Source organism: Dendrobates tinctorius, unplaced genomic scaffold (assembly GCF_039654945.1).
Source record: "Dendrobates tinctorius isolate UK_male_01 unplaced genomic scaffold, ASM3965494v1 ptg000274l, whole genome shotgun sequence".
Lineage (NCBI taxonomy): Eukaryota > Metazoa > Chordata > Amphibia > Anura > Dendrobatidae > Dendrobates > Dendrobates tinctorius.
In genome coordinates this window covers 2,130,275-2,151,087 of record NW_027361941.1, presented here as the reverse complement: position 1 = coordinate 2,151,087, position 20,813 = coordinate 2,130,275, and the positions used below count along the sequence as shown (strand labels likewise).

The following is a 20,813-nucleotide window of genomic DNA, read 5'->3' as shown; positions in this document are numbered from 1 at the left end:
GATCACTCTCACAGTGATCAAAATGAAAGAAAAAGTAAATAAACCCCCCGATTATCACCCCCATAGGTAGGCAGAACTAATAAAATAAAGATAATATATATTTTTTTTTTTTTCCATTAGGGTTAGGGTTAGGGTTGAAAAGAGGGTTAGGGTTAGGGTTAGGGTTGAAAAGAGGGTTAGGGTTAGGGTTGAAAAGAGGGTTAGGGTTGAAAAGAGGGTTAGGGTTAGGGTTGGAAAGAGGGTTAGGGTTGGAAAGAGGGTTAGGGTTAGGATTGGAAAGAGGGTTAGGGTTGGAAAGAGGGTTAGGGTTGGAAAGGGTTAGGGTTGGAAGGGGGGTTAGGGTTGGAAAGGGTTAGGGTTGGAAAGGGTTAGGGTTGAAAAGAGGGTTAGGGTTGGAAAGAGGGTTAGGGTTGGAAAGAGGGTTAGGGTTGGAATTAGGGTTAGGGTTGGAATTAGGGTTAGGCTTGTGGTTAGGGTTATGGCTAGGGTTGGGATTAGGGTTCGGGGTCTGTTGGGGTTAGGGTTATGGTTAGGGTTGGAATTAGGGTTAGGGATGTGTTGGGGTTAGGGCTGTGGTTAGGGGTGTGTTGGGGTTAGGGCTGGAGTTAGAATTGAGGGGTTTCCACTGTTTAGGCACATCAGGGGGTCACCAAACGCGACATGGTGCAACCATTGATTCCAGCCAATTTTGCGTTCAAAAAGTTAAACGGTGCTTCCTCCCTTCCAAGCCCCGACGTGTGCCCAAACAGTGGTTTACCCCAACATATGGGGTATCAGCGTACTCAGGAAAAATTGCACAACAACTTTGGGGGTCTAAATTCTCCTGGTACCCTTGGGAAAATAAAAATTTGGGGGCTAAAAAAATATTTTTGTGGAAAAATTTTTTTTTATAATTTTCACGTCTCTGCGTTATAAACTTCTGTGAAGCACTTGGGGGTCCAAAGTGCTCACCAGGCATCTAGATAAGTTACTTGGGAGGTCTAGTTTCCAAAATGGGGTCACTTGTGGGGGGTTTCTATTGTTTAGGCACATCAGGGGCTCTGCAAACGTAATGACGACCGCAGACCATTCCATCAAAGTCTGCATTTCAAAACGCCACTACTTCCATTCCGAGCCCTTACGTGTGCCCAAACAATAGTTCCCCCCCATATATGGGGCACCAGCGTACTCAGGACAAACTGTACAACAACTTTTGGGGTCCAATTTATCCTGCTACCCTTGTGAAAAAAAAAATTGCTGGCTAAAAATCATTTTTTTTGAGGAAAAAAAAATATTTTTTATTTTCACGTCTCTGCGTTCTAAACTTCTGTGAAGCACTTGGGGGTTCAAGGTGCTTATCACACATCTAGATAAGTTCCTTAGGGGGTCTAGTTTCCAAAATGGGGTCACTTGTGGGGGGGTTCCACAGTTTAGGTACATCAGGGGTTCTGCAAATGTAACATGATGCCCGCAGACCATTCCATCAAAGTCAGCATTTCATAATGTCACTACTTCCCTTCCGAGCCCCGACGTGTACCCAAACAGTGGTCATCCCCCACATATGGGGTATCAGCGTACTCAGGACAAACTGGACAACAACTTTTGGGGTCCAATTTATCCTGCTACCCTTGTGAAAAAAAAAATTGCTAGCTAAAAATCATTTTTTTTGAGGAAAAAAAAATATTTTTTATTTTCACTGCTCTGCGTTATAAACTTCTGTGAAGCACTTGGGGGTTCAAGGTGCTCACCACACATCTAGATAAGTTCCTTGGGGGGGTCTAGTTTCCAAAATGGGGTCACTTGTGGGGGGTTCCACAGTTTAGGTACATCAGGGTTCTGCAAATGTAACATGATGCCCGCAGACCATTCCATCAAAGTCAGCATTTCATAATGTCACTACTTCCCTTCCGAGCCCCGACGTGTACCCAAACAGTGGTCCCCACCCACATATGAGGTATCAGCGTACTCAGAACTGGACAACAACTTTTGGGGCCAATTTATCCTGCTACCCCTGTGAAAAAAAAATTGCTGGCTAAAAATCATTTTTTTTTTGTGGAAAAAAAAATATTTTTTATTTTCACGGCTCTGCGTTATAAACTTCTGTGAAGCGCTTGGGGGTTCAAGGTGCTCACCACACATCTAGATAAGTTCCTTGGGGGGTCTAGTCTCCAAAATTGGGTCACTTGTGGGGGGGTTCCACAGTTTAGGTACATCAGGGGCTCTGCAAATGTAACATGACACCCGCAGACCATTCCATCAAAGTCAGCATTTCAAAATGTCACTACTTCCCTTCCGAGCCCCAACGTGTGCCCAAACAGTGGTTCCCCCCCACATGTGGGGTACCAGCGTACTCAGGACAAACTGGACAACAAATTTTGGGGTCTAATTTATCCTGGTACCCTTGTGAAAATAAAAAATTGCGCACTAAAAAATAATTTTTTGAGGGAAAAAAATTTTTTTTTATTTTCACGGCTCTGCGTCATAAACTTTTGTGAAGCACTTGAGGGTTCAAGGTGCTCACTACACATCTAGATAAGTTCCTTAGGGGGTCTAGTTTCCAAAATGGGGTCATTTGTGGGGGAGCTCCAATGTTTAGGCACACAGTGGCTCTCCAAACACAACATGGTGTCCGCTAACGATTGGAAGTAATTTGCATTTTAAAAAGTCAAATGGCGCTCCTTCCCTTCTGAGCCCTGCCGTGTGCCCAAACAGTGGTTCCCCCCCACATATGGGGTACCAGCGTACTCAGGACAAACTGGACAACAAGATTTGTGGTCCAATTTCTCCTGTTAGCCTTGTGAAAATTAAAAATAGTGTGCTAAAAATCATTTTTGAGGAAAAAAATTTATTTTTTATTTTCACTGCTCTGTGTTATAAACTTTTGTGAAGCACTTGGGGGTTCAAAGTGCTCCTTACACATCTAGATAAGTTCCTTAGGGGGTCTAGTTTCCAAAATGGGGTCACTTGTGGGGGAGCTCCAATGTTTAGGTGCACAGGGGCTCTCCAAATGCGACATGGTGTCCGATAACGATTGGAGCTAATTTTCCATTCAAAAAGTCAAATGGTGCTCCTTGCCTTCCGGGCCATGCCGTGCACCAAAACAGTGGTTTATGACCACATATGAGGTATCGGTGTACTCAGGAGAAATTGCTCAACAAATTTTAGGATCCATTTTATCCTGTTGCCCATGTGAAAATGAAAAAACTGAGGCTAAAAGAACATTTTTGTGAAAAAAAAGTGTTGTTTTTTTTTTTACAGATCAATTTGTGAAGTACCTGGGGGTTCAAAGTGATCACTATGCATCTAGATAAGTTCCTTGGGGGGTCTAGTTTCCAAAATGGGGTCACTTGTGGAGGAGCTCCAATGTTTATGCACACAGGGGCTCTCCAAACACGACATGGCAACCGCTAAATATTCCAGCATATTTTCCATTCAAAAAGTCAAATGGCGCTCCTTCCCTTCTGAGCCGTGCCGTGCACCCAAACAGTGGTTTATGACTACATATGAGGTATCGTTGTACTCCGGAGAAATTGCCCAACAAATTTTAGCATCCATTTTATCCTGTTTCCCATGTGAAAATGAAAAAATTGATGCTAAAAGAAAATTTTTGTTGGAAAAATTAAAATGTCCATTTTTTCTTTCCACATTGCTTTAGTTCCTGTGAAACACCTGAAGGGTTAATAATCTTCTTGAATGTAGTTTTGAGTAGCTTGAGGGGTGCAGTTTTTAGAATGGTGTAACTTTTGGGTATTTTCTGCCATATAGACCCCTCAAAGTGACTTCAAATGTGAGGTGGTCCCTAAAAAAATGGTTTTGTAAATTTTATTGTAAAAATGAGAAATCGCTGGTCAACTTTTAACCCTTATAACTTCCTAACAAAAAAATATTTTGTTTCCAAAATTGTGCTGATGTAAAGTAGACATATGGGAAATGTTATTTATTAACTATTTTGTGTCACATAACTCTCTGGTTTAACAGAATAAAAATTCAAAATTTGAAAATTGCAAAATTTTCTAAATTTTCACCAAATTTCTGATTTTTTGACAAATAAACGCAAAAATTATCAACCTAAATTTACCACTAACATGAAGCCCAATATGTCACGAAAAAACAATCTCAGAATCGCTAGGATCCATTGAAGCGTTCCTGAGTTATTACCTCATAAAGGGACACTGGTCAGAATTGCAAAAAATGGCCTGGTCATTAAGGTCAAAATAGGCTTGGTCATGAAGGGGTTAAACACAGACGGCTCATGTATGGCACACGGACGGCACATGTACAGCACACAGACGGCACATGTACAGCACACGGACCGCACACGACGGCTCATGTACAGCACATTGACGGCAAACGGACGGCACGCGTACAGCATATGGATGGCACATGTACAGCACACGGGCGGCATATGTACGGCACACGGACGGCATGTTTACATGGACCCATAGACTTGTACTGGCTCTTTGTCACCTCTGTTGCTGGGAAAACATGGACATGAGAGCAGCACCATAAGTCAAATAGGGGACACATGGCATCGTTGAAAAACATGACAGGTCGTGTTAAGGGGCCGTACAGTCACATAATAGAAAACAGCAGAATTGCCGTCTTTTTCTACATCCTACCTCACAAACAGCAGAATACAAAGATAATAAAAACAAGTCCTTCATGTCCCCCAAACTACTAGGGTCATGGACAGGAAACCAGAAAGGTACCAGGGTCATGGACAGGAAACCAGAGAGGTACCAGGGTCATGGACAGGAAACTAGAAAGGTAATGTACCAGGGTCATGGACAGGAAACCAGAAAGGTACCAGGGTCATGGACAGGAAACTAGAAAGGTAATGTACCAAGGTCATGGACAGGAAACCAGAAAGGTACCAGGGTCATGGACAGGAAACTAAAAAGGTAATATATCAGGGTCATGGACAGGAAACCAGAGAGGTAAGATACCAGGGTCATGGACAGGAAACCAGAGAGGTAAGATACCAGGGTCATGGACAGGAAACCAGAGAGGTAAGATACCAGGGTCATGGACATGAAACCAGAGAGGTAAGATACCAGGGTCATGGACAGGAAACCAGAAGGGAAATATACCAGGGCCATGGACAGGAAACCAGAGAGGTAAGATTCCAGGATCATGGACAGGAAACCAGAAAGGTAATATGCCAGGGTTATGGACAGGAAACCAGAGAGATAATATACCAGGGTAATGGACAGGAAACTAGAGAGGTAAGATAACAGGGTCATGGACAAGAAACAAGAGAGGTAAGATACCAGGATCATAGACAGGAAACCAGAGAGGTAAGATACCATGGTCATGGACAAGAAATCAGAGAGGTAAGATAACAGGGTCATGGACAGGAAACCAGGGAGGTAATATACCAGGGTCATGGACAGGAAACCTGAAAGGTAAGCTACCAGGGTCATGGACAGGAAACCAGAGAGGTAAGATACCAGGATCATGGACAGGAAACCAGAGAGGTAATATACCAGGGTCATGGACAGGAAACCAGAAAGGTAAGATAACTGGATCATGGACAGGAAACCAGAGAGGTAATATACCAGGGTCATGGACAGGAAACCAGAAAGGTAATATACCAGGGTCATGGACAGGAAACCAGAGAGGTAAGATGCCAGGGTCAAAATTATGAGGTCCAGAATAAATGTTTGAATAATTTCTTATCTACTGATGTGTATTTTTGTGGCTATTTAAATGTATAAATATTTATAACAATGTTAATTTTATGTAGATTTTATTCTAATTGTTAAAATTAAAATAATTATAAGCTCAATTTTCACAAACTGAATGCTGCATCACTTCAGAAAGTGAGGTGAACGGAGTTCAATATTTTGTGAATCCGTTCTGCTCACTAATAGCAGTATGGACCGGAGACCAGAAGCACAGTGTACTAGGGCACAGAGAGAAACATGGGTTCTAGGACATATGGGCCCCCGATGTCCTGTTAAAAAAACTAAAAAGTAGGAATATCAAGGAATTTATGGAAAAAAGAAGAAAAGAGAAAATGCTGATGGGTAAGTTTTTCATATTAGGCTCAGTATATACCTGGCTTGGTTTTAATAAGGTGGAAATATAATTTTCCCACCAGGTTCTGGAATTGACAAGGAAGTTATCGATTGTAACCAGAACCTTTGAAATTTCGGGATATTACAGACCCGCTTTTTAATTTGACATATGTTAAATCTACTGATCTCAAAGAACAACTGCCCATAATAATATATGCTATTCACCATAAATACTGGACGTGAGGCACCATGTATCTTATCAATGGTATCTAGTGGAGCAGAAGCTATCCTCCAGGAACACAGACCGATATAGTATATCATTAATCTGCAGATAGCTTATCACTATAGTCGGATGGTAGATATAGAAGGGGGAACTAAAATATATTTGGTCATATATATTATATTTATATCTAATTTATAACCCACTTGCTGATTGTCTCTCTTAGGCCAGACACATCCACAATCACAGGGAGTGAGTGTGAGGACAAAATAGTATTGTGACCCGGTCACTGCTTCACATAGAGTCTTCATTGCTAGTGCACAAATCAAGAAGCAGGAGAACGTGGCGAACCCCACAATGTCCACATACCAAAGAGGCACACACTGACAAGACAGATCTATAGGGATGATTACATTACCCAGAGGCGCTCTTTTAGGCTATGTGCACACGTAGCGATTTTTAAGCGTTTTTGCTGCGATTTTCGGTGCGAAAACGCTTAAAAATCATGTACAGAACGCCCCCCATGCATTCCTATGGCATTCCGCACATGCTGTGCTAATGCTGCGCTTTTTTCGGCGGCGGCATCGCGGAAAAAATCGCAGCATGCTCATTCTTTTGTGCGGAATCGCAAAGAATTGCCGCGATTCCGCACCCATAGGAATGCATGAGAATCGCTGACTTCCCGCATGAGGCTATGTCCACCATGCAGGAAGTTAAGCATCTCATGTGCGGTTGGTACCCACGGTGTGGAGGAGAGGAGACTGTCCTCCAGGCCCTGGGTACCATACCCCTGTAAAAAAAAAGAATAAAAAATAAAAAATCGGGGTATATTTACCTTCCGACGTCCCGCGCTGCATTCCCGGCCTAAGCGTTCCCAGTATTGCCTTGCAGCAAGGTCCTGTGATGACGTAGTCTCGCGAGATCGCTATAGCAACGAGACCAACGTCATCACAGGTCTCGCAAGGCATTACTGGGAATGCTGAGGCTCGGGATGGCAGCGCGGGACGCCGGAAGGTAAATATACCCCGATTTTTATTTTATTTTTTAGCATTTTAACATTCTATCTTTTACTATTGAGGCCGCATAGGCGGCCTCAATAGTAAAAACCTGGTCACACTTGTCAAACACTATGTTTGACGAGTGTGACCAACCTGTCAATCACTTTCCAAGTGATGCTTCAAATCGCTTAGAAAGTGCTTGAATAACGCACGCGAAAATCGCGGCAAAATCGCGGTCATAATCGCGGTAAAATCGCGGTGAAATCGCGCGAAAAAAAAACGCGCGATTTCTGGGCAGGAGTCCGGTTTTTAGTGAGCGTTTTAAAATGCTACGTGTGCACATAGCCTTAAGCACGTTTCGCTTGTAATGCTTCCTCAGAAAGGGGTTTCTACAAGCGAAACGCGTGTAATGTGCAGTTTGCCCCGTTTTGCTGCTTCTGGATTTATGCACCAGCAATGAAGACTCCATGTGAAGCCGTGACCGTGTCATGCCCATAATGCCACACATGCCCTATGGAATCGGCTTTATTACATTCATTGTTTGTACTATTTTATGAATGTTTCCATGAGCACTGTCACTTTATGAGTCTACAATGTAATATTTATTCCTGTGTGGATTGTAAACCTGTTCTATATATTCTTTGTATCTGGGTTTATTGTGAATTGCTATTGACCATTCGGGGAGACCTTACACCTGAGATATGTAATGATATAGGGTGATATCCTATATAATTGTTATACTTCTTCCATATGGACTTTCCACTTACAATTATATATATATATATGTAAAGGATTTTTCTAAACTATACTTTGGGGCAGATTTAGATTTGTTTTATATACATACCTGATAATTTTTCTCTGCATAATCTCTTCTTTTTATATTTTTTATGTGTTTTGTTGAAATACAGATATATTTCACACTGAAATGTTGTTTATGGGAGTAACGCTTGTAGGCCATGTTGTTGACTTCTACTTCTGAATATATGGAGGACCTCATTTGGGCTTTTTATATATATGGTTAGACAAACAAACTACATATAGTGATAAAAGGTGTATACATGATAACCTCACACTGCAGGGAAAGACATGTATTCTAGAATACTAAAGAAAGTGATAATACAAAATGACAATATTTAGTATTTCACCAAACTCCATTACAGTCCATAAATCCCCATGTCCCTTTTATCTAATGTCATTACTCACATAAGTTTACTGGCTCTGCTTGAATGGCAAGCCAGTGCGTGCCGCCCCTTTATGGCTGTCTGTCCTGGTTCTGTATGTCAGACAGCTGGGGATATCACAATACTTGTGAATCCCAATGTACTAGCACTTCACCTGACTCCTAATGTGATTGTTTTAATCCTGTGATTTAAATAAAGCTGTGGCCATTTTGACAACCAATATAATGTGTTGTGTATTTATTCTAGTGCCTAGGTTTACTGTAGTTATGGTGGTTTTAAGATGGAGTGGGGGTCCGTCCCATATCCATAAGTCAAGTCATCTCATTAGCTGCAAAGTTAGTTAGCGAAAGATTTTCCATGATGGCAGCTCAGTCTGACAAGGCTGTTCAATATATTTAGTACTGATCATTCTCGTACAATGAGTGTTTTTATTGTAACACTAGCTGAAGAGCCCGGCGCTGCCCGGGCATAGTAACTAACTGTGGTTAGTTATAGCAAATTATAATTATCCTCCATCCCATAGTCCCGTGCCCATATACCCATCATACATATCCACGATCCCATAGGCCCGTGCCCATATATCCATCATACATATCCTCCATCCTATAGTCGAGTGCCCATATACCCATCATACATCCTCCATCCCATAGTCCCATGCCCATATACCCATCACACATCCTTCATCTCATAATCCCATGCCCATACATATCCTCCATCCCATAGTCCCGTGCCCATATACCCATCATACATATCCTCCATCCCATAGTCCCATGCCCATATACCCACCATACATATCCGCCATCCCATAGTACCGTGCCCATATACCCGTCATACATATCCTCCATCCCATAGTCCAGTGCCCATATACCCATCACACATCCTCCATCCCATAGTCAACCATTATGACATCATAATGAGCGTCGGGGCTTGCAACCTATGACATCAGCGTCGCCATGGCAACCATTGTGACATCATAATGAGGGGCGGGGCTTGATATGCACACACTTTTTCCCCATTATGTAGCTAGGGGCAAAATTGGTGAATTGGAATGTGTAGAGTTAAAATTTCGCCTCACAACATAGCTTAGGACGCTCTCAGGGTCCAGACGTGTGACTGTGCCAAATTTTGTGGCTGTAGCTGCGACGGTGCGGATGCCTATCCTGGACATACATACATACACACATACATACATACACACACTTGAGCTTTATATATTAGATGGCCAAACATGAGGAATGACAAGGGGTTGTCCTAGTAGTGGTCAACACCTTTAAGAAGATACAATTTTGAGTTAAAATATTTCCAACATTTTGAACATGAAAAAAAACTCCCCGTATGACTTCCCTGATGCTTATTAAGAGTTGATTTTGGTAGAAAACATTTCCCACATTAAGAACATGAAAAAGGTTTCTCCCCTGTGTGAGTTTTTTGGTGACTAAGAAGAGAAGATTTCTTCACAAAACATTTCCCACATTCTGAACAGTTAAAAGGCTTCTCCCCCATGTGAGTTCTTTGGTGCTTAAACAAATATGATTTACAGTTAAAACATTTCCCACATTCTGAGCAGGAAAAAGGCTTCTCCCCTGTGTGAGTTCCATGGTGTTTAACCAAGTGTGATTTCCAGTTAAAACATTTCCCACATTCTGAACAGCAAAAAGGCTTCTCCCCTGTGTGAGTTCTTTGATGATTAACCAAATCTGATTTCCAGTTAAAACATTTCCCACATTCTGAACAGCAAAAAGGCTTCTCCCCTGTGTGAGTTCTTTGATGATTAACCAAATCTGATTTCCAGTTAAAACATTTCCCACATTCTGAACAGGAAAAAGGTTTCTCCCCTGTGTGAGTTATACGGTGCATAATCAATTCTGATTTCCTTGTAAAACATTTCCCACATTCTGAACAGGACAAAGGCTTCTCACCTGTGTGAGTTCTATGGTGATTAACCAAATGTGATTTCTGGATAAAACATTTCCCACATTCTGAACATGAAAAAGGCTTCTCCCCTGTGTGAGTTCTCTGGTGCTTAACACAATCTGATTTCTTTGTAAAACATTTCCCACATTCTAAACAGCAAAAAGGCTTCTCCCCTGTGTGAGTTCTTTGGTGCTTAACCAAATCTGATTTCTTTGTAAAACATTTCCCACATTCTGAACAGCAAAAAGTCTTGTCCCCTGTGTGAGTTCTATGGTGACTAACCAAATCTGATTTCTGGTTAAATCATTTCCCACATTCTGAACAGGAAAAAGGTTTCTCGCCTGTGTGAGTTTTATGGTGAGTAACAAAATGTGATTTATGTGCAAAACATTTCCCACATTCTGAACAGGAAAAAGGCTTCTCCCCTGTGTGAATTCTTTGGTGACTAACAAAATGTGATTTCTTTGAAAAACATTTCCCACATTCTGAACAGGAAAAAGGTTTCTCCCCTGTGTGAGTTATACGGTGCATAATCAATTCTGATTTCCTTGTAAAACATTTCCCACATTCTGAACAGGAAAAAGGCTTCTCACCTGTGTGAGTTCTATGGTGATTAACCAAATGTGATTTCTGGATAAAACATTTCCCACATTCTGAACATGAAAAAGGCTTCTCCCCTGTGTGGGTTCTCTGGTGCTTAACACAATCTGATTTCTTTGTAAAACATTTCCCACATTCTAAACAGCAAAAAGGCTTCTCCCCTGTGTGAGTTCTTTGGTGCTTAACCAAATCTGATTTCTTTGTAAAACATTTCCCACATTCTGAACAGCAAAAAGTCTTGTCCCCTGTGTGAGTTCTATGGTGACTAACCAAATCTGATTTCTGGTTAAAACATTTCCCACATTCTGAACAGGAAAAAGGTTTCTCGCCTGTGTGAGTTTTATGGTGAGTAACAAAATGTGATTTATGTGCAAAACATTTCCCACATTCTGAACAGGAAAAAGGCTTCTCCCCTGTGTGGTTTCTATGGTGATTAAACAAATCTGATTTCTGGCTAAAACATTTCCAACATTCTGAACAGGAAAAAGGTTTCTCCCCTGTGTGAGTTCTATGGTGACTAACCAAATCTAATTTCTTATTAAAACATTTCCCACATTCTGAACAGCAAAAAGGCTTCTCCACTGTATGATTCCTTTGGTGCTTAACCAAATCTGATTTCTTTGTACAACATTTCCCACATTGTGAACAGGAAAATCTATTCTCTGTTATGTGAATTTTTTCATGTTTAGGAAAAGTCTTTTCAAGAAAACTATTTCCATATTCTGAATCTGAAAATGGCTCCTTTCCTTTAGAATCAATTAATTTTTTAATGCTTATATTGTGACTTTGATTTTCCTTAGTAGTTGGTAATGAGCCAAAAGATGGCACCTGTTTCATAGGATCAGATGACAGATCTTTGCTGTGAATGGATGATGATATATCTGGAGTAATGGCATTCACTTCAGTTGTATCCTGTGAGATCTCAAGATCATCAGATTTAAAAATTGAAGATGTCAGCGTTCCTAAAAATAAAACCAGTTAATAATTTTGAATAAAATATCTTCAAATTTTATACTTTTGAACATTTCTACTTAAGCTGTCCATAAAAGATACAAGCTTTTTAAAACCATTGAATTATTCACCAAGACAATGAGAGTTCACAGTCTAATCGAAAGCCTCATAGCATGAACCAGTGCATCATGGTGTTCAATGGTTTGTTCATTCTGCCTCCCAAACATGGAATAAAAAGCCAACAAACAATGTTATATAGGTGAAAATTATACCAATAAAACTTCTACTCATCTCACGGAAACACAAGACACCACTAAGGTCCATCATCTGTCAGAAGAAAACCAGAAGGTTTCCACAATATTTGTGGCTCAAAAGCTCTTGAAAAGCAACATGGCTTCCATAAACCAATCCAGCAATATCCGCTCTCCCAAAGTCAAATATCCACTCTCTTCTGAGCCTTGTAGTGCGCCCAAACCATATTTAGCATCCATATATTGGGCATTACTATAGTGAGAAGAACCCACTTAATTTACGGTGTGTGTTTCCTGGAGCACAATCTGGGCATTATGTGCTGGGTAATAAAATGGCAAATGTGCAATTTTCATGTTGCAACATCCAGTGAGAGCTAATTTCCGTAAAGTGTCACTACTCCCATAGAATAATTCACTGAGGGTTATAATTTCCATAATGGAGCCACTTTATGGGGATTTCTACTGCTTTAGTTTCCTGTAATTGTGTTATATTAGGGCATCTGCAGATGGTGTGTCCCCTCTCCACTGGAATCTGCTCCTGTGATGTTTGAATCCATCACCAAGCAGCGCCTTATTTATTGTGCAGGCGTTGCTGGTAATAGAAGAGACGTCGAAACCAGAAGCTCTGGGTGGCGCTGGCTCTGTCCAACCACTAAGATTAGGGTGCCTGAGACCAGTAGTTTGATCCAGCCTGGCAGTATGGGTTTATGTGCTGTCCAGCAATCTGGTAGCAATCTGCTACCTGCTTAAGCCAATTAGAAAGCACCAAACCCTCCTAAAGCTTGAAGCCTATTCCCGGAATCTGCTATATACAGCCTTGTTCTCCTCTGGTTCAGTCCTCTGTGCTCAGCTGGTGTATTTGTCCTGGTGTAATCCCAGCCCGCTTACTGACTACACTTGTGTCTTCTGATTTTGTACTTTCTCTGCCCTCCTGGTTATGACCAACTACCTGACTATTCTTCTTGCCATCTCACTCCACAGAATAGCGGGTAACACCATGGCCCAAGCCTAGGGGTCTCTGTGTAAGTCCAGATCCATGTAGAGGGGTTAAAGGATGATGAGCAAGGCAATCACTGGGATCTGGAAAATAGAGTAGATAGAGCCAAGCCTTCTCATGGTGGCCATCTTTTCATCTGCCAGGTGATCACTAACAGTGCTCCCAGTACATCGTGTCTGCAAACTATTCCATCAAGATCTGTGTATGAATAGCTAAATGGCGCTCCTTCCTTTCTTACCCCTACCATGTGCCCAGACAGTAGTGTACAACCATATATAGGGGATTGTTGGACTCAAGAGACATTGGGAAATAATTTGTAAGGTCCATTTGTTTCCTATGATTCTGGTGAAAACTCTCTGGGTAATTAAGAGTATGGGGCTCGGTGGCTCTTGGCAATCTAAACTATCGTAAGGGCCAATATTTTCTGTCAAATGAGTTTCAAGAAGAAATATTAGATATTCATAGAGAACTTTTTATAATAGTGCAGAGCTGATGTGTCTTAAATTTAGATCTCAGGCATTTGGCAGAGGTAATGGAGACCTTATTTTAAAGGCTACCAGGTAGTTGCAGACTCACATAAGTGAGGCAGGCCGATCCCACCATCATCAGACTACCATACAAAATGAACCTGTACAAAAAGAACTAGAATAAAAAAACATGTTACCGTATTTTTTGGATAATAAGACGCTCAGGATTATAAGACGCACCCCAAATTTTGAGGAGAAAAATAGGAATTTTTTTTTAACAACACGGTGGTGCTTCTTATAATCCATGCGTCTTATTGCTGTGGTGAAGCGGGGTCCCAGGGTCGCTGCTGGAGGAGGCAGGAGTGGGGTGATGCTGCAGACCGCAGGGTGGGATGAGGGGGTGTCCGATGTGCAGTGCACCGCTGCGAGTGTTTGGATCTGCTAGGGTGCCTGGCACTGCTGCCCGGGGTGTCCGCTGCTGCCCAAGGTGGCCGCCTCCGCTGCTGCTGCCGCAGCTCGGGGTGTCCACCGCTGCTGCTGCCTGAAGTGTCCGCTGCTGCGGGGGGGACTCTGCCAACTTTTCGTGATAGGCCAGAGCCCCTCGCATGTCCGTGGTTTCCTCCTGTGCGGTGGACTCAGTGAACATGGGTGCTCGGGGCGGCGCATACGCAGATGGAGATCTCGGTATCAAGATCTCAGGATATGAGATTTCAGCCCTGAAATTAGATCTCAGGATTCTAGGAAGCCAACAGCATCATTACACTCCGCTTTCTCTTACAGGCCCAGTATAATATTTTTCATCAAGTGATTTTCTAACTAGCCAGCACATTCTACGTACGCTGTCATTTGGCTTTATAGTTTACAGATCTGGGCAGGTAACGGTCAGCGTCTCCTAATCCCAGGGAGTAGGTGGATCTACCAGGTTGTAAGTTCTATAGAAAAGGGCTTTCAATGCCCAAAGTCATTTGAACAGTTTTGGGTGGAGGAGAATGTTGTGGTCTAGAGGCAAAATGGTGATCATGGTAATACGGCCGGCCTACACCACCGATAAAGCAGCCACAGCCGGTGACTGAGAGGAATCTGTGACTTCTCTGCATTCAGTGGTTACTACTCACCTGGGTAGTCATATGTAGGAATCTCCTCTTTACACCACTCATCATCCCTCACATATGTCTCTGTAGTATTAATATGGGTCAGATCTTCACCCTGAAACAAATATTGTAAAAGTCACCGACAGATGGAGAAGTCCCATCTATGATCAGCTCTAATCCTGCCATCTCCACCGCTCTCATTACACAAGTATAAAACATATAATACTGGTGGTTAAAACAAGACTGAGCACAAGACCTTCACAGCCGTCTACACATCAAAGGGGAGATCTCCTGACACCTTCTCTCCATCTACCTGATGATCCTGAGGAGCACTGGGATCTTCTTGGTTACAGTCCTGTGGAAGAAGAGGACGGGGACATCTCTCTGGTGTTGTCCTCTTACTGGATAGATCTGGAGGAAACACATACAGGGACTGAATTCATTCTCTACATACAGATAATTATAGGCCGTGTGTATTTAGTCCTGTCTATTACCTGGTGATGTGAGGGGCTGGGGAACCTCCATTATGACGTTCTTGTACAGATCTCTGTGTCCTTCTAAATACTCCCACTCCTCCATGGAGAAATAGACAGCGACATCCTGACACCTTATAGGAACCTGACACATACAATCATACCGTCATCCCCAGATCCCTTCATAGTGTTACTGTATAATGTCCTAGCATTCCCAGCAGTGTCACCTCTCCAGTCAGCAGCTCAATCATCTTGTAGATGAGTTCTAGGATCTTCTGCTCATTGATGTCCTCATGGCTCAGGGGGTGAGGTGGAGGCCCCGTGATTGGGCTCAGGGGTCTTCCCCATCCCTCAGACACAGGGTCCTGACAGCGATCACTAGAGGTCTTCTTCACCACTGTGTAATCCTGGTTATGGAGAGACACATTAATAAATCTCACTACAGACATTTCCAGAGTCCTCACCTCTCCAGTTCTGTCCATCTGTTATTCCCATAGATAAGAATGATGTAATGTGACATCATCAGAATCTCTCACCTTTCCAGTGAGACGCAAGAGGATCTCTAGGGTGAGGTGTAATATCCTCTCCGCCATCTTGTCTCTGTCCATATCCATCCTTGATGGGTAAAACAGGAAATTTCTCTTTTGTAGAAGATCTTCACTGAGAGGATCCGATATTGTAGAGACCTGAATGAGAAGATGATGAGCCGATGTAACATCATAAGAATCCTGTGTAATAATACAATTACTGGGGATAATAAGGGAAACATATGAGGAGATTTATTATCTTACAGGGTTTAGTTTTCTCCCCTGACATCTACTAATAAAACCTATATATTTAGGCCACAGACAACAAGCAGTTTCCTCCTCGGAGTTGGCAGCAGAACACGTTCCTCATAGACTCATCTTCCATAACGCTAATTCTCATCTCATTACCGACACTGGAATCGGCATTAGCAATACTGCAGGAGATATTTGTTATGAATGAGTCACCGGAGGAGGAGAAAACAAAAATACAAGCTAAGTCCAGAAAAACCGGAGAGGTTGGTAGCTATCGGATTGCAGACCACTGATCCTATTCACCACAACTAACAGTAGCCGTGGGGGGTTCCTACGGTGTTCCTAGACCCCTCGTCACAGCCGGAGAGCTAAATAAGCCTAAAGAAAGAAAGGGGAAATCTAAACTGCCCCAGAGCAGACCCCAAAGCAATAGACAGCCCCCAACATGTATTGACGGTGAAAAACAGATGAAAGCACAAACACAGACAGAAAGACAGGCTGAGCAAACAATGGGGCCCAACTAACTAGATAGGACAGGACAGAAAAGATGCTGGCTGCAATCCGCAAAAACCCTGCCCAAAATGTCCCAACCGTCTGATAGGAAAAAAGGCCCTGAAGTCGCTAGACTTCAAAATCACTATATCAGCACTCAGGTATATTCTGAAAAAAGAGCAAAGAGATCAACTGATCAGAGACAAAAATGGAATTCAGCCAGTCCCAGCAAGAGCTGGCTGAACACAAACACTAAGTAAACCAGACAAAATCTCATGGAATAATAGCAGGGCAAAAACTTAGCTTTAGAAAACAGGAACTAGACTGGAGGCCAGAGCTCAGAGCAGAGAGGATCACCATCAACCTTGCAGGGCGTCGGCTGCCTTATATCCACTCAGAGATTCCAGATGTCCAATCACCCTCCGCCTGCTCTGATGACAGGTTCTTCCCATCTAAATCAATTTCACTACCTCCCTTCACCAGCAGAGGGAGTTCATCAGACATCAATGCTGAAGGGGAAAATGAACTCACAACAGATATTCATTACAGGCGACATGAGAAATAACTCCTTCTTGGTGAGGACAACATCTTCATCTTCTATTACGGCTCTAGAAACAGATTTGGCCAGAGTCGGTCACTGACTCCATCCCCACCGGCCGTCTATATGAAGGTTTCCCGTCTTCCCCGCACTGGAATCTTCTATCCCGTTAGATCTCAGCTCTGAGTCACACACAGAAGTTTGAGGCTTTAAAAAAGATCTTTTGCTTCCACAATCAACGTGGACAGAAATGATCTGATCCCAAAGTCTCCATGTACAGTGATTTATGGGGTTTCTTTCTGGCCTTAGGCTTTCCTATATTACAAGAAAAACTCCAGAAAAAGGTGATATTAAAATGTTTCTAAAGAAAATTGGCTCCAACAATTCTTGTAAGAAGAAAAAATCAGAAGACACATTTTATAATTTATCACATGTTAAACATTTATTAAAAAGAAATGAATCTTTTTGTGCCCCAGGACATAGATGTACACCACAGGGATGGCACAGAGGAGGCTTTAACAAAAACCCTGAAAAGCAAACATGGCATCTAAGAAGGTGTGACAGAGTTTGGCTGAATGCCCCCCGCCTCCAAGTACTCGATAGTATGGGGCGGCCTAGTTACTCCGATACTTACATGCCTAATAATGGTGTCTGGGCTGCAATGTATGAAGGTCTATTAGGCCGGGCCAGAGGCAGCGTCCAATAAGTTACCATATAACGCCCCCATACACATTAGACTAAAATTCTACGAAAGCACTGATTTTGGGCGGTTTGGCCGACCTTGTAATGTATTTCGGGGCCTCCCGACAGATGATGCCAGGGCAGAGAAGGATCTGACATCCTGAATTTCAGAGGATAATCCGTTTGTTCTTCCTGTAGATAATCCTCCTCTAGAGGAGTCTGGAGGCGACTCTCTCATACAGACCACAGGAAAGCTGGAATATTTGTGTGTATGGGGGAGTCGGGAGAGATCGCCGTCTGCCAAATGACCGTTCAGCCAACTCTTATCTCATGTGTATGGGGCTGTTAGTATTACACTGACAGGCAGTGATGATACACGGCACTACAGTAGTACAGGGCATCACCGGAGCCATCAGAGGCTTGTATGTTGTGTGATCGCACTGATCAGAGGGGTTTAAAAAAGGTTTAAAGTGGAAAAAATATCACAGTTTCAGCAACAAGAAATATCCGTCACTATATGGAAAGCAGAGTCACTGCACAGTGTTAGTTACGTCACGTCCATAACTACTTTATTACACTCTATTATCCTGTACACAGTGGAGTAGATAGAAATCACAGATCCCACAGCAATAGCTGGAATTGGATCCTCCAACCTAAAGAAAAAAAAATATCTCTATCTATATACACTGTTCAAAAAAATAAAGGGAACACTTAAACAACAGAATATAACTCCAAGTAAATCAAACTTCTGTGAAATCAAACTGTCCACTTAGGAAGCAACACTGACTGACAATCAGTTTCACATGCTGTTGTGCAAATGGAATAGACAACAGATGGAAATTATTGGCAATTATCAAGACACCCTCAATAAAGGAGTAGTTCTGCAGGTGGGGACCACAGACCACATCTCAGTATCAATGCTTTCTGGCTGATGTTTTGGTCACTTTTGAATGTCGGTTGTGCTTTCACACTCGTGGTAGCATGAGACGGACTCTACAACCAACACAAGTGGCTCAGGTAGTGCAGCTCATCCAGGATGGCACATCAATGTGAGCTGTGGCAAGAACGTTTGCTGTGTCTGTCAGCATAGTGTCCAGAGGCTGGAGGCACTACCAGGAGACAGGCCAGTACACCAGGAGACGTGGAGGGGGCTGTATGCAGGCAACAACCCAGCAGCATGACCACTACCTCCACCTTTGTGCAAGGAGGAACAGGAGGAGCACTGCCAGAGCCCTGCAAAATGATCTTCAGCAGGCCACAAATGTTCATGTGTCTGCACAAATGGTTAGAAACTGACTCCATGAGGATGGTCTGAGAGCCAGACATCCACAGATGGGGGTTGTGCTCACAGCCCAACACCGTACAGGACGCTTGGCATTTGCCACAGAACACCAGGATTGGCAAATTCAACACTGGCGCCCTGTGCTCTTCACAGATGAAAGCAGGTTCACACTGAGCACATGTGACAGACATGACAGAGTCTGGAGACGCTGTGGAGAGCGATCTTGTCATGCCTGCGCCACCAGTACGGCGCCTCCTGTCAGGTCGGGGCCGGCGTCACCTATCTCACCGGGTCCTGCTCTTCCTGCTGCTGCTGCTGCTCCCAGGGTTCCCCCTCGGATCCCCGCTTACCGCTCTGGCCGCCGCACGACACCCTCAGCCTCCCATCCTGCAGCCCGGGGGATTCAGCAAGAGGGTTCCTCTTCCTGTTCTGCTCCAGGTATGCACCTTAGGCCCGGGCGCGCTCCCTTCTCCTCACTTAACCCCTTCTGCACCACCCCATGTGGAGCGATCACCAATCAAGCTCCAGCAAAGGGTATGTCAGGCGGCTCCTCCCTCATGGAGGCGCCTGATTATCGTGTGCCTTCCGTACGGTATTCTGGCCCTGTCTGGTCACTCCTGTCTCCAGTCGCTCCTGACTCCTGTCGCTCCTGACTCCGGTTACTCCTGACTCCGGTTACTCCTGACTCCTGTCGCTCCTGACTCCTGTCGCTCCTTACTCCAGTCGCTCCAGCTCCTGTCACTCCTGACTCCTGTCACTCCTGACTCTGGTTACTCCTGATTCCTGTTGCTCCTGACCCCTGTTGCTCCTGGCTCCGGTCACTCCTGACTCCGGTCACTCCTGACTCCAGTCGCTCTGCCTTGTCTGTCTCACCCGCACCTGAGCCGCCCCTCTTGGTATCAGCTGTCACGGTATTCGGCTCCTTCGGGCCTGCTCCTGACAGTCCCTGTATAGGGGTCGGCACCACCTGGCCAGCTCACCCCTGGACTTTGTAACGCCCCAGCGGTCTTCCAAGAATTTGTTAATGACGTTTTCTGGGATCTTCTATACTACTCGTGCCTCGTGGTGTATTTAGATGACATCCTCATCTTTTCATCAGACCTGCCCTCTCACAGGAGGAGTGTTCGCCTGGTCTTGCAACGCTTGCAGGAGAATCAACTTTATGCCAAGTTGGAGAAATGCCTGTTCGAGCAGACCTCCCTACCCTTCTTGGGGTATATCATCACGGACTTGGGGTTGTGAATGAACCCAGAGAAATTGTCCGCGGTGCTCAAATGGCCACCACCTGCCGGAGTGAAGGCCATTCAATGCAAATTACTGCAGGCAATTCATCCCGCACTTCTCTGCTTTAACCAAGCCTATTGTTGCCCTTACCCGGAAGGTTGCAAGACCGAACATCTGGCCCTCGGAAGCTGAAGATGCATTTTTCGCCCTGAAGCGGGCCTTTGCTACGGCTCCGGTTTTGCATCGGCCAGAGGTCGGCAAGCCCTTCGTCTTCGAGGTAGACGCATCTTCTACTGGGGCTGGGGCGATTCTTTCCCAAAAGGGCGCTTGGCTACGTGCAGGTTCTTCTCCAAGTCATTTTCACCCGCAGAGTGTAACTACATGATTGGGGATCGGGAGTTGCTGGCCATAAAGATGGCGCTGGAGGAGTGGCGTTGTCTCCTGAAGGGGGCGGTCCATCCCTTCACCATATTCACTGACCACAAAAACTTGGCCTACCTCCAGTCGGCTCAAAGACTTAACTCCAGACAAGCCAGGTGGTCATTGTTTTTCTCTCACTTCGACTTTGAGCTCCACTTCCTACCCGGTGACAAAAATACCAAAGCAGATGCTCTCTCCCGGTCCCTGCAGTCACCTGAAGTGGAGGAGGCTCCGTTGCATGTTATCAATCCTGCC

General features: G+C 43.9%; 1 pseudogene; it reads right to left on the bottom strand.

Annotated features, from left to right (window-relative positions):
• Positions 1-9,227: 9,227 nt before the first annotated feature.
• On the bottom strand, positions 9,228-20,312 carry LOC141072540 (uncharacterized; annotated as a pseudogene).
• Between the last annotated feature and the right edge of the window lie 501 nt (positions 20,313-20,813).